We start from the raw sequence: 12084 nt of genomic DNA, 5'->3' as shown, positions 1-12084 counted from the left end.
CTGTTTAACCCTTCTTTAAGCTACGTACTCCATGCATTCAAGACCCATACGTGATACATTGACCATGCTAGAATTACAGCAGAACAGAATTACAGAATTAACAGCAGGTTAATTTATCACTACCATGAAGTCAGATTCCCTCTTATGAGTACCCATCAAGGACGATTCACCAGCTACCATTTCCTTTGCCACATACATAATTAGTTTCCTAACTTAGACAAAACAAGATCAGTGTAAGATCCTTTTAAATTCAAAATACGATACAATATTAGTGTTTGGATTAAATAACAGGAATAGCACTGAAATATAATTATTTGGGTTAAAGAAGCTCTATATTATACTTTCAAAAAATCCTTTTGCTTTTTTAGTTTTGCTCAGGGAGGAATACATCTTAACAGAAAAGGTAACATCATATCCAATCAAGCCTGATCTCCAGATAAACAAAAATTAAACAAAGCAGATAATGTGAAAATAATGAAGATGGCTTAGGCAGTTTGCTGATAACTAAAATTAAAATCGATAGTCCTTTTGGCTGGTAAGTGTAAAATGTACATAGTACTTCAAGAGATAAATAGTGGTTTATTCTTGTTTTTGTAGAAGGACAGTGCAGAGTGCTAACTAGAGTGCTTTCATTTCATGAACTTTCATTTCACGTGGAAAAGATTTAGCCTTCACTCTGTGTTTATGTAGGAGTGGAGCTGGGCTGTAAAAGAGAAACAAAAGTGCAACTATTGAATAGAAACCCTTCTTCCTAAATAAACTGAAGGGGTATTGAAGTGCTCAGGTTTTCTTAGTTCCTCCATTTCTTTCTTTCTGAATAGCTGACCAAATTCATGAGTAGCACCTGTGAGCTGCTAAGGAGTCATCAAATGTTGTATTACTCAAAGCAAGGCCTCAGAAGAGGCCATCTCATGAAAGTGGTGAAGTATCATTAATCCACAATAGCCAATACTAGAGTATCACCTGTAGAAGAACCCATTTTTCACAATTCTTCCCATTCTTCTGCACTATTAATATCTTTTTCTTAATCCACTGTTTAAGACATAAATGCATGTGAAATTGAATATTTTCTTCAAAATAATCTTAAGTACACTAAAAAAGCAAACAAAAACATATTAGGACATGTGAAACAGAGAAAAAATAAATTGGATATCTAATGGGTGTTGAACATTTTGCCTTACTCACCAAGCAAGGAGGAGGTCCCACCCAAGTGGGGTGAGCATGCCAGGGAGACAGGAGGACCTGCCTTCGGTGGTGGAGCTGTTCGTATTCTTGTTCGCTGTTCAGGACACCAGAATGTTTTTGGCTCCTCAATGACATTTTGGAGAGCTGATACCATACAACCTGCTTATTCTTACTGAAAGAGCATTCCTCAAAACATTCACAAGGAAATTCTCATATAGCAAAATAGTTTTGCTTTCTGAGTTATGAAAACAGCCATAACATGTGATTCTATATAGTCAGGGACATAGCAGCCCTAAGACAGCGGAGGAATGAGAATGTATTTGAATTGTGAACGTCTCTTTACAGCCTCTGCCCTAAAATAACATTCTTGCCTTTTTTATTTTTTTTGTATCTACAGCAAAAGCCACTTTTGTGTGGGTGAATAAGGTCCATTGCTGAAAACAATCATTTCAGGAGCTTGTTTTTATCTTACTGATGGCTAGGGTTACACTGCAGATTGAACTGTAAAATATGCCTTCACTGTTCCTTCGTTTCAGTGAGATAGAAAGTTTAATCCATATCAAAGACATTCCACATGAAGAATATTCATGGACAACGCTAGATATACAAAGAAATCTGCATATATTTCTAGTTTTTGAGAGAAACAATAGATCACCGTGTAGTCATGTCTAATAAATTCTTAGCCCAGCAGTTTGTCTCCCTGAAGAAACAAACATCTACCAGCAATATTTGCCAGGCTCTCTATATTTTGAATTCAAAAAACATTCACGACAGCATGAAGAATTTTTGCAACTTCTTTAACTTACAAATTAGTGAAAATCATCATTTTTACATTTTAAAAAGCTGCTATAAAATCCCTATTGAAAATATAAGAACAACAACAACAGTTTTTATGTTGTGCCCTATCCAGCTGACACTGTCCTTTTGGAAAGCCAATGACTTGTTAGTACCCCTAGCAAGAGTGTGAACAGATGCGTCCCTGACAGGCGATGGATGGTCAGGGTCCATCTGGCCAGTGCAGCTTGGACAGAAATGATGTATACAGCTTCATCAGCGAATGACTGTCATCAATCCTGTGCCATGGATAGCGTAAATGACAGCTACACTGCAGCTGAGGCCCAGGTGTGAGAATGAAGAAGGGGCTGATTTAAGAACGCTGGGTAATCAGGAATGTATAGTCTCCTGGACTTTAATTTGTATCTTTAACCTCCTATAAATATCCCTGTATACTGTAGGAGGTATGTGTTTTTAAAGAGTCTGATCATGAAATTAGCTTCAGGATGACAGACATTCTTTGCTCTCCTTTAGCTGCTGATTACCCCAGTTCCCAGTATACATTAACAAATGCATGCTGAGCTTTGGCCACTGTACTGTGGGCTCCACAATTTAATTATTACCTCATTGATTTTTCATGTATTTCAATTTTCTTTTCTTCAAGTCACAGTGACTGTCCTATTGGGGGCAATGTTTGTTTTCTCTTCCCAAGATTTCCTTGTGGAATTTATTTTGAATTCAAGGATTATTTTTTTTAACCCATCAGGAGCTCATATTTGCTTAGCCTGTCGGTTAATAGACAGGTAGATGCACAATCCCCTAAAATGAAACCGAACATTACGGTTGAAGCTAAATATAAACAGAAAACAATAACGCAGTGACCACTGGTAATCCCTAACTAAGGGTACCTCCGTCTTTTAAATGCTCCCTTTTTATCATGCATCAAAGAGCATGCATAATTTGCATCTATTAGCATTTTATTATTTCATAGCATTGGGAGGGGAAAACGGACACAATTATTGTATCCTCACAGGGTATTTCTTTATTTATAATTATTTCACAACAAATCATTTTTCTTTATCGGTGGATCCTATGGACTAACAGCGATTTAAAAGCACAGGAAATTACAAATGTTTTATATAAGGATATGAGTCAGTCCCTTCACACACAGACATGTGTTAATTGTCATAAACAGCTATCATCTATAATCGTACTCCCTTAAGAAGCAGTTAATTGCCAAGGGCTACATTTTGACCAGGCAAAGGTGTGTTGTATGCCTGCAGCAAGACTCGTATGCACACGTCATACCATATATAATACACTGCACACACAATTTGTCTATGAAAACACACATACAAAAAAATAATCCCACATTTCCAATTTATAGTCCATTCTTGCAGGCATAAGGCTTGCTGTATATTTCTTTTAGACTGAAACTCAAAAAAGCCCACAAATCACTGTAGCTCTAGACAGAGAAGCTTTAGGAATGCATGATGTAAACTCTGGTGGCATTATCATAAGGGGGGTGGTATGGGACCGTACTCCAAACATCCCCATTCCAGACATACAACTCAGTTAATATGCAATGTACGCAGCAGAGGAGCCTTAATGCGAACTTTGCAGAGGAGGGTACAACGGGCCACATTAATTGCAGGTTACAAGGAATGTGATCAATTTTCATCTCCAAGTGCTGATTTTGCTGACTCTTCTTCAAGTTCCTGCAATAGAAGTGGAGCATAAGGGCAACAGAGGAAAGTGGAGATGCCTCAAGAACGGGGCATCCTCTTGCGGCTTCTTTTCCATCCAAACAGACTGGGTGAATTAGATGCGGCTTAGGAATAAACCCCATTTTTAAGTCTTGGGGGGTGTGCGCGTGTATATATATATATATGTATGTATATATATAATGAAAATGTTTGAGTTCACGTGTGTATGTTTGCATGTGAGTGCATTTGAGTATGTATGTGCGTGTGGTTTTGTGTGAATAGTCATATTCTGAAAATGGTTTCATTCTAGCTCACAAAAACTCAAAAAAGGAACTTTTTTAGAGAAAGGAATTTAAAAATTCCTTGAAAAAAGTCCTTCTTTTGGGCAACTTGGAACTTTTTAGTCTACAGGCAGAACATGTAATTGACAAAATAATAATCTAAATAATCAGATGAAGACCTGTCATCTGGATTTTCCTGAAGAAAACCTATTTACTCCAACAGTTTCCTACAGGGGAAAAAAAAAATCAATCAAACAAACAACAAAACAACCAAACAGTTTTGTAGAAAGGAAATTTTTTATGAGAATACTGATGCAACAAAAAGCCCTGATAAGTCCACACAAAGACCATATTACAGGTTTCTATGGAACCAAGATGAGTTGTACCTACACAGCCTATTGGCTTTAAGTGGTTTAGGGACAGATTTTCAAAAAGCACATGTGGAATTTAGAGTTGGCAATCTCCAGAAAGTCTTTGCAATTTGTGCTCTGAAATTCTTGGGCACTTGGAAAAAATCTCCCCTTTAATATTTTATAGGGCTGCGGTTTAACCTTTAGAATATGAATAGAGCCCCCACCTGTGTAGGCTTACTTGCTATCCAGTAGTGCAGGTCAGTACCAATCAGATCAATACAGCCCCAGGAGAAGAAGGAAGTGGAAGAGGGCCATTGAGCACTGAGCATTTACCCCAATGAATCACAATTACAGGAACACCTGTGCTAACAAACTATGCCCTGATCCACCGGGAAAATGCACGCAGTGCTCAGTAGCCCTCAGAATTTCTCATTTATTATCACTGGTGTGTTGGCCTGCAGGTGCATATTGTGGTACAGTGTAAAATTCAGAAGGACACTGATTCAAGACCTCTTAGGATGACTAAGCTTTCATGGGGCTTTTTGCTGCTTCTCCTATATGTGTATTTTAGCATTACCTTCAAAGTACTGTCAGAGGTTTTTAATTCATACGTCTCAGTTTCAAACAGCAACACACAAGTTTGAGGAACAGTTTCAAAAAGTTACGTGTAACAGCATTGGCAGTGATGTATATTTGTTAATTAATTCTGTTAATAAGCTATGGCTATATATCACATAACAGAGAAAAAGAGAAAATAGAATGCCCTACAGTAATGGAGGGAGCAAAAATTAGGAAAAGTAAACATACAATAGTTGAAAATAGCTCCCTTGCGCACTGTTACAATAGTATCTGTTATTATAGGTGTGGAACTGCTTTATTATTTCTGTGTCATTATAGTAAATTATCTACCCAAAGTGTAAGGAAAGACAGCAGTATAATGAGGAACTTCAACTGTGTGAGGTTGGACTGTCAGGAAATAGGAGTTAAGATCATCACTGCCTTTAAAACCTTTCTCTAAAGGCAAAGAGACATTAATAAATCTCAATTTTCTTTGCTTTTGTGCTTTCATAATACAACATATTTGTACAATGTCTGTGATAAGTTTTGCCATATATGTCAGGAAACTAATAAATACATCACTGAACGATGGAACCTTACAACCACTTAGAAGCCAGAATGCTTCCAAACTCTCCCAATGAAATGTAGCAGATAATATTGGCGGTACACAGCAGGCAGAGCTATACATATATTCCACTGTGAAAAAGCATCGCAGTAGAAGACCATGCTACACAACTGAGAGGAAAGTGTCCAGCAAGCTTAGTTTTTCTGTCTTCAGAAGTCATTATGCTTTTAACATCATGCTGAGAAAGGGCTATTCAGAGATTAGGACAGAGGAAGACCTGGATACTTTCTCTTTTTCTGTCTTGAAATCTTGTGTAGGCAAAATCTGAGACTTTGAACATATGTTCAGGATTTCTGTCTGTATGCCTTTCAGCCTTGTTAAAAGAGAAGCTGCTTTACCTCTGACTAGGCTGTGGCACATCTGAAAATCCCAGGTATGTCTGCTGTGTGTACATAAGGCATTTTGGTGAAGTACGTACCCAGTGAATTGACATATCAAAGACATGCCACAGCACCTAGGTTGTGCTATGCTGATGACACGGAAAATAACCCCCATGCGTTCAGGACAGGCTGAATTTACTGCATGTGCTTTCATAGACCAGGCACATTCAGCAAAACTAAAATATCCAACATGTAAGGTCATCTGTGAAGTATCATCATGCTATGGGACACTTCAGCCTTTCCACCATGGCACTATTTGGCTCATTTGAGTGTATTTATGAGTACACATAAGGAACACTGATTATCACAAAACTCCCATATCTTAAAGTCAGAAGAAAGATAAGGAGGGATAGGAAGGAAGATGATGTGAAGGAAGGAAAAGAGTGAAACAGCTGGGGAAACTTTTCACCTTCTATGAAAAGCACACATGACAAAGTGCTTTGGGGGAAAAGAATCGGCTGAGCACTAAGCCATTTAATTTATCACTGCAGAGCAGAATGAAAATAACATAATTCTCACTTGCTACACATTAGTACTTCTCTGCACTCAAATTTGGATTCGATCACAACTAGAAGGCTGTTCAACTCAGTTACTCTTTCCCTGCTATTTATCTGTGAAAAAGAAAATTAAGAATATTTGGCTCATGAAAAGAGCGGGTATTTATTCTGTCTACAAAAAAGAACATAAAAGCCCCAAAGATTTGTCTAATTCTGGGCCTCCCTCTGCTTCTCTGACTCCTCCTACAGCCACTCTTTTCACAATGTTGTGTGTTTGTCAATTAGACAGGACCCATTGCTGCCACCCTCAAATCTCCCCAAACCAGACCACATTTAACAAATTTCCTGTTCAAATCTCATGAGCTCTTCCTAGGCAAAGTACCGCGCGGTACTGAGAAACAAATTAAAAGGAGGGGAAGTCAACAATACAGTGTACACTTGTTATCATTGATACTGCCTTTTCAGTCATCACACTACCCAGTGAACCAGTATAGGACAAAATGAAAAAGGACATAGGAAAGTGTGATCAGTTTACAGCACTGTAGCAAGACTGAGGAGGGAATGCCTAATCCAATATATTAGTAAATTTTAAACTAATTTTCCCTTGGCAATACTTCTAGAGTCAAGATTTTATATGACCCAATGTGCCTTAAAACTCCTTTGATGTATTTTTGCTATTCTTTTGGGGGACTTGCTTGATTGGAAACCACTAAACATGCTTAACTGTGCCATGTATTTTTCCTTCTGATTAAAATGCAGGCTGGCACAAGCAGAGACTGATGGCCTCTGAGTTTATAGATTGACCAGGGCACCTGCCGTGCAAGCATCTTTGTGTTGCCCCATCACTGAATTTCATTCTGACCTTGAAGCATCACACTTGATAACGCTGAAAGTTAGTTTCTATTTCTATTTCCAGCCTTGTTTTTTAGTATCCCTTAACAGACTGTCAATTGTACTCTGACACAATAGTGCCTGTTTCTTGTAGGTTGTAGCTCTCAAAAGATAGTAAACTCAATGCTTTCACCTACAGACTTTTGCAGCTCTTCTTCACAATTCAGATTTTAAATATTTTTAAATAAATCACAGTAATAAGAATAGGAATACATCTACCGATGACATCTTGAATCTCCAGTAGCTGTGCTGGAGACCTAACACTATATCTGGACATGTTGGTACCTGCCAAGGTTTTTTAGTTAAAGGTCTGTTCAACTTGGTTCATACACAATAGTTGGAAGTGAAGTTTCCTCAGGAAACAAGAGCATTTTCTGAAATGTCTCTTACAGCACGACAACTGTAGATACAGTTCACAATGAATAGCAAATTCACTTAGTACAAAGCTTACAAGCCTTGCTCCTATGTACAGCCAAATAAACATAGGAATCAGAAAAAATAATATATTTGTGTTTGCAACATTTCAAATAATTGGTCTTTCTGTCTGTAATCAAGAACAACTCAAGTAGCCTGGAAACTAATGTATCTGTAACTCTGTGCAAAAGATAACCACATTTTACAACAGTGGGGATTGACAGAATGGCATTTCTACTAAGAGATTATCCTGAAACTGATAAAACTTTGAGAACACAAACACGCGCAGAGATCTGACTCAGATAATAATGAAAACCTTACTTGCTAAAGCACATATGAAAACCTTTCCAGAGTACAAATAAAGTAAACTTTGTGTAACTTGCAGAATTAGAGCCCTGAGTTGTTTTTTCAGCTTCTGAAATGTATGCAAAGCCAACGAGTATTTCACTGCCTGAGTAATGTTCATGACGTTGCATCAATGCAACAACAGCTTCCTGGAATGGCTTATACATAAAGTAGAGCAATAGCTACAGCTACAAAACACACCAAACATCTGAAGACAAGCCATCAAAAGCAAGGAAATTCTGATTTCTAGTTGAGGCCTGTGACATTTACAGGCTATACAAGAATACATGGGATGTTATACAGCATTGCGCATCATTATTGTGGAAGTCATTGTTTCCCTCATTAGTGCTCTAGATCTGTACATTACTTCCATTGCAGGTCACGACCCTCGTGCTGACAGTCCATCCTTAACTCACCCTTTCGTGCCTAGGTATTGTAGCAAATTTGCTACAGTACGTGACATCTCACACTTGAATTTTCTGCAATATTTGAAGACATGTATCCCATTCAAATGCACTACTTATCAACACAGAGGTCTTCAGGAAACCATTAAGAAGATATGGGACACATATCTGAAGTAAAATTAGATATAATTTCATTCATAAGTGTTGTATTTTATTATAATATTTAAGCTGTAGTTCTCTGTAGAGCTTTTAATTTTATGTGATAGAATGATATGTAAATCATGCAGCATAGTAAAAATATGCCTAAAATGTTTTTAAAGTTCAATAATCTTTTTCAAACAAATAAAGACATTTACTCACTAGGAACATGCAAAACGGCAAACATTTCCATGCTCATTGTCCTCATTTCTTTTAGTATTAATTAGAAGCATAACTTAGTATGCTGCAAACATGTTAGCCTCTCATTTTTAATGCAATTGAAGATAAATGACTAAAACTTAGCAGTGATTCTGGACTCCTGAAAAACTGTGATTGACACAGTATCATCCTGTAATGGAGGAGTTAATATGCAGACATTGACATGGCAGAGCCATTATGATAGATCATATCAATTCATAATTTGGCTTCATAAATATGTAGTATTATTGACACAATATCTTACAATGGCACTTCCTTTTCTATAATGCCAATGTACAGGACTGGTCTTTGCAATGAGGACTTTGAAGTATAACCTGAAAGGATGTGACGTGTGGAGAAAAGATAATGATCATGTTGTGATAATGATCATGTTGTAATAAGTCACCTTCTGGTTTAGTATTAGAAAATCAGTGTTAAAACCAGGGCGAAAAAAAGTCAGTTAGGGATCCCATGCCTGTAAGTCTCTTTAATACTTAGGTTTACCATCCACATTCCTTGTTTCCCTGTTCAGAAAATTGCTCGGAATTTTTCAAACTATGAGAAATTCTTTGATTAAACCAAAAAACCCCACAAAACTCATTTTGAATTAATGGTTAGATAGAGAAAGAAGGTAACTAATTGACTGCAGCATTTTCCTTTATTTCTTTTAAAGAAATCTTGTTTGGACTTGTTCTATGAAATTAGATTTTGAGGTTTTGTTTGAAATATGCTAAGAATTTTTTCTAATAACTTAATGCCAATGATGTTAGAGCCCAGAGAAATGAGGACAAAACCGGAGAAGGATACAAATGCAGCTAGTAAAGTCAGCCTTGGCACAGGTTAAAGAGAATCCTGTCTCTAATACCAATGTGTAAACTAGCAAGGATTTGATCCAAAACACAAAATTCTCACGGTTCCAAAATTTCTAGATGTGTGTAAAAAGGATTTAGTTTTGTGTGTCCCAGTTCTCTTGGATGCTGTCATGATGGTCACATTAAGTGTCTAACATTTCTCTCACTTTAGTTTCGTGCCTTTTTTCCACTCTTCTTGCATTTGTACTCACAATCAGATTAATAACTGGAGGAGAGGATGCCCAGTGGATATAAACGACTCATTTGGCTGATCTCAAAAGAGAGAAGACAGTGAGCTGATTCACCCCAACTGAGGATACACACATTTAAATTTTACTTTCATGATTGATTAACTTCTTTTTGAATTGTGACAAAAGGTACCCTTTAAAGTAATCTAAACCACTGCTATGTATACAGGATAAACAGAGACTCTACTGATATATGGACCTTATACAAAAAAAACCCAAACGTATAACGTATTGTGTGGGCTGAGAACTTTATATTGACTTCTGGTGCTAAGAGAATTTTATAATGGAGTTATAAAACCCTCAAAAAAGGGGTTTGTAAAGGAAACGCTAATATACCTTTATCTATAATAGCACGGCTGGGGGCTACTATAATAACCCTTTTGCTTTCATGTGGCCATCTGGTGGCCTATTAAAACTAGTATCTAAACCAGACTCCCAAGTGTGTTGAGTTTGCCAGTTCCCGCTAAGTCACTAAAATAAGGGAGTTTGCCCTGCTATAGGGTGAAGTATCCGATACAGAGAGAAGACATCTTGAACTCTAACCTTTTACACTGTGAATACGTTGTGTACAGGCTGATTTTGATACATACACTTTAATTGTGCAAAAAAACTAGCCCTAGGTCTGTTGTACACCTCTGGGATTGTATGACAAGATGGAAGAGGCTAGGCAAAGTGAGAATGGAAACATTACCAATTTAATGAAGTATTACGTTTCAACTGAGAAATATTCTATTCTGATTTTTATGCAGAGCAACAATAAAATATTGACAATTTTGCAAGAACCTACTTTCCTTGCTCAAACACAAACACAGACATTATATACAACATTTATTTAGTGCTGTGAGGTTTTATCCAAAATATAACGGAAATAAGTATTTGAAGATGCAAATTATTTTACAGCCTAGTTTGGTCTCTCTCTTTGCTTTCTATTCAATTAAGATTAGGTTAGTACGAGTGCGCTCAGGAAAACATTTTGAGTCAATAGGGGCTGGGTATCATTTGTCCAGAATAAAGTCCTTTCCATACACTCATTACTGATCTTATTCAGTAATGTGGTTGCGTCCTATTTTACCTGATACATCAAAAAAAACCAAAAAAAAAGAAATTAGGTTGCTGTCGAAAACTACACTAGAACTCAGATCTAGGACCAAATAAGATGCATTAATTGCTTTACTGCGTCGCTGCAAAGCCACTCTTAAAACATAATTCCTTAATGAAGTCCGTTAATTTGTTCATGGCAGTACACAAGCTGTTCAAAATGACACAGAATTGCACTCTGTTTTCTAACCCCTGCAGTTTCTTCTGTTAGTCACTCTGTCTTGTGTTGTTATCCCATGGATAGTAATTATTTTATAGTGGCTGTAATTAGGAGAGAATTAGGCTTGGTAAACAAAACCTGCCTTCTCCTGTTAATAGCTAAGGATAATAAATTTGGCTCTGACATTCACTATATTTGGACAAGGCTTGGCCTTCTTCCAGTTTTCCCAATAAGAACTTTATTATATAATTATGCCTTGGAGGGGCTCATATTACAAGGTAATTTTTTTTTTTGTTAAGACACATATTGCATGGCTTCCAGCCAGTAAATGATATACTGTAATATATGCCTCCAATAAATGTTTTAAACAAAATCTCTCTAAGCAATATCCTGCTGGAGCTGCACACTGCAATTCAGCAGATATATTTACAGGAGTTTTTCATAATGCAAATTATTTTCTTTTGCTCACATTGTCCAACATTATAACAAGAGCTTAAAAAGAAGCCTAGGATTATTTTTATCAGCAAATGACATGGTTAGATTCTTAACTTATCATATCTCAGTAGCTTAAAGAGAGTTTTCATACTTTTTATTTTGTGAGTAAAGTCACAGTTTTGTTGACATGCACAGAAGTGTAGTAAGTATCTTATTTTCTATTTTCAGCTTGAATTAAAAAACAACCCTTTGTTCCATCTTTCAGCCCACACACTAATGTATCATCTCCCACCCTCTCCTTTATTTTATCTCGTACCTTTTATGTAAAATACAATTTAAGTTAACACACAATAGCACAAAATGCTTTTCAAAGGGAGTCAATCATAAGCTAAATAGAAAAGGAAGGGCTTAAGGGGAAATATATAAAGAAGTGAGTGGCTCGAAAGAGAGAGAGAAAGTGTTTCAGTCACAAGAAGGAGCAGA

The 12084-nt window shown here is 36.9% G+C and overlaps 1 long non-coding RNA gene across 1 annotated transcript in view; it reads right to left on the bottom strand.

The window, feature by feature from the left end:
* Positions 1-3084: 3084 nt before the first annotated feature.
* Positions 3085-12084, bottom strand: part of LOC141746537 (uncharacterized) — a 133753-nt gene continuing 124753 nt past the window's right edge. The window contains exon 3 of the long non-coding RNA XR_012588389.1: positions 3085-3677. This is a non-coding gene — a long non-coding RNA (uncharacterized LOC141746537). The remainder of the gene's footprint in view (positions 3678-12084) is intronic.

The sequence above is a fragment of the Larus michahellis genome, chromosome 7, assembly GCF_964199755.1.
Source record: "Larus michahellis chromosome 7, bLarMic1.1, whole genome shotgun sequence".
Classification (NCBI taxonomy): domain Eukaryota; kingdom Metazoa; phylum Chordata; class Aves; order Charadriiformes; family Laridae; genus Larus; species Larus michahellis.
This window is presented reverse-complemented; position numbering and strand designations above follow the sequence as displayed.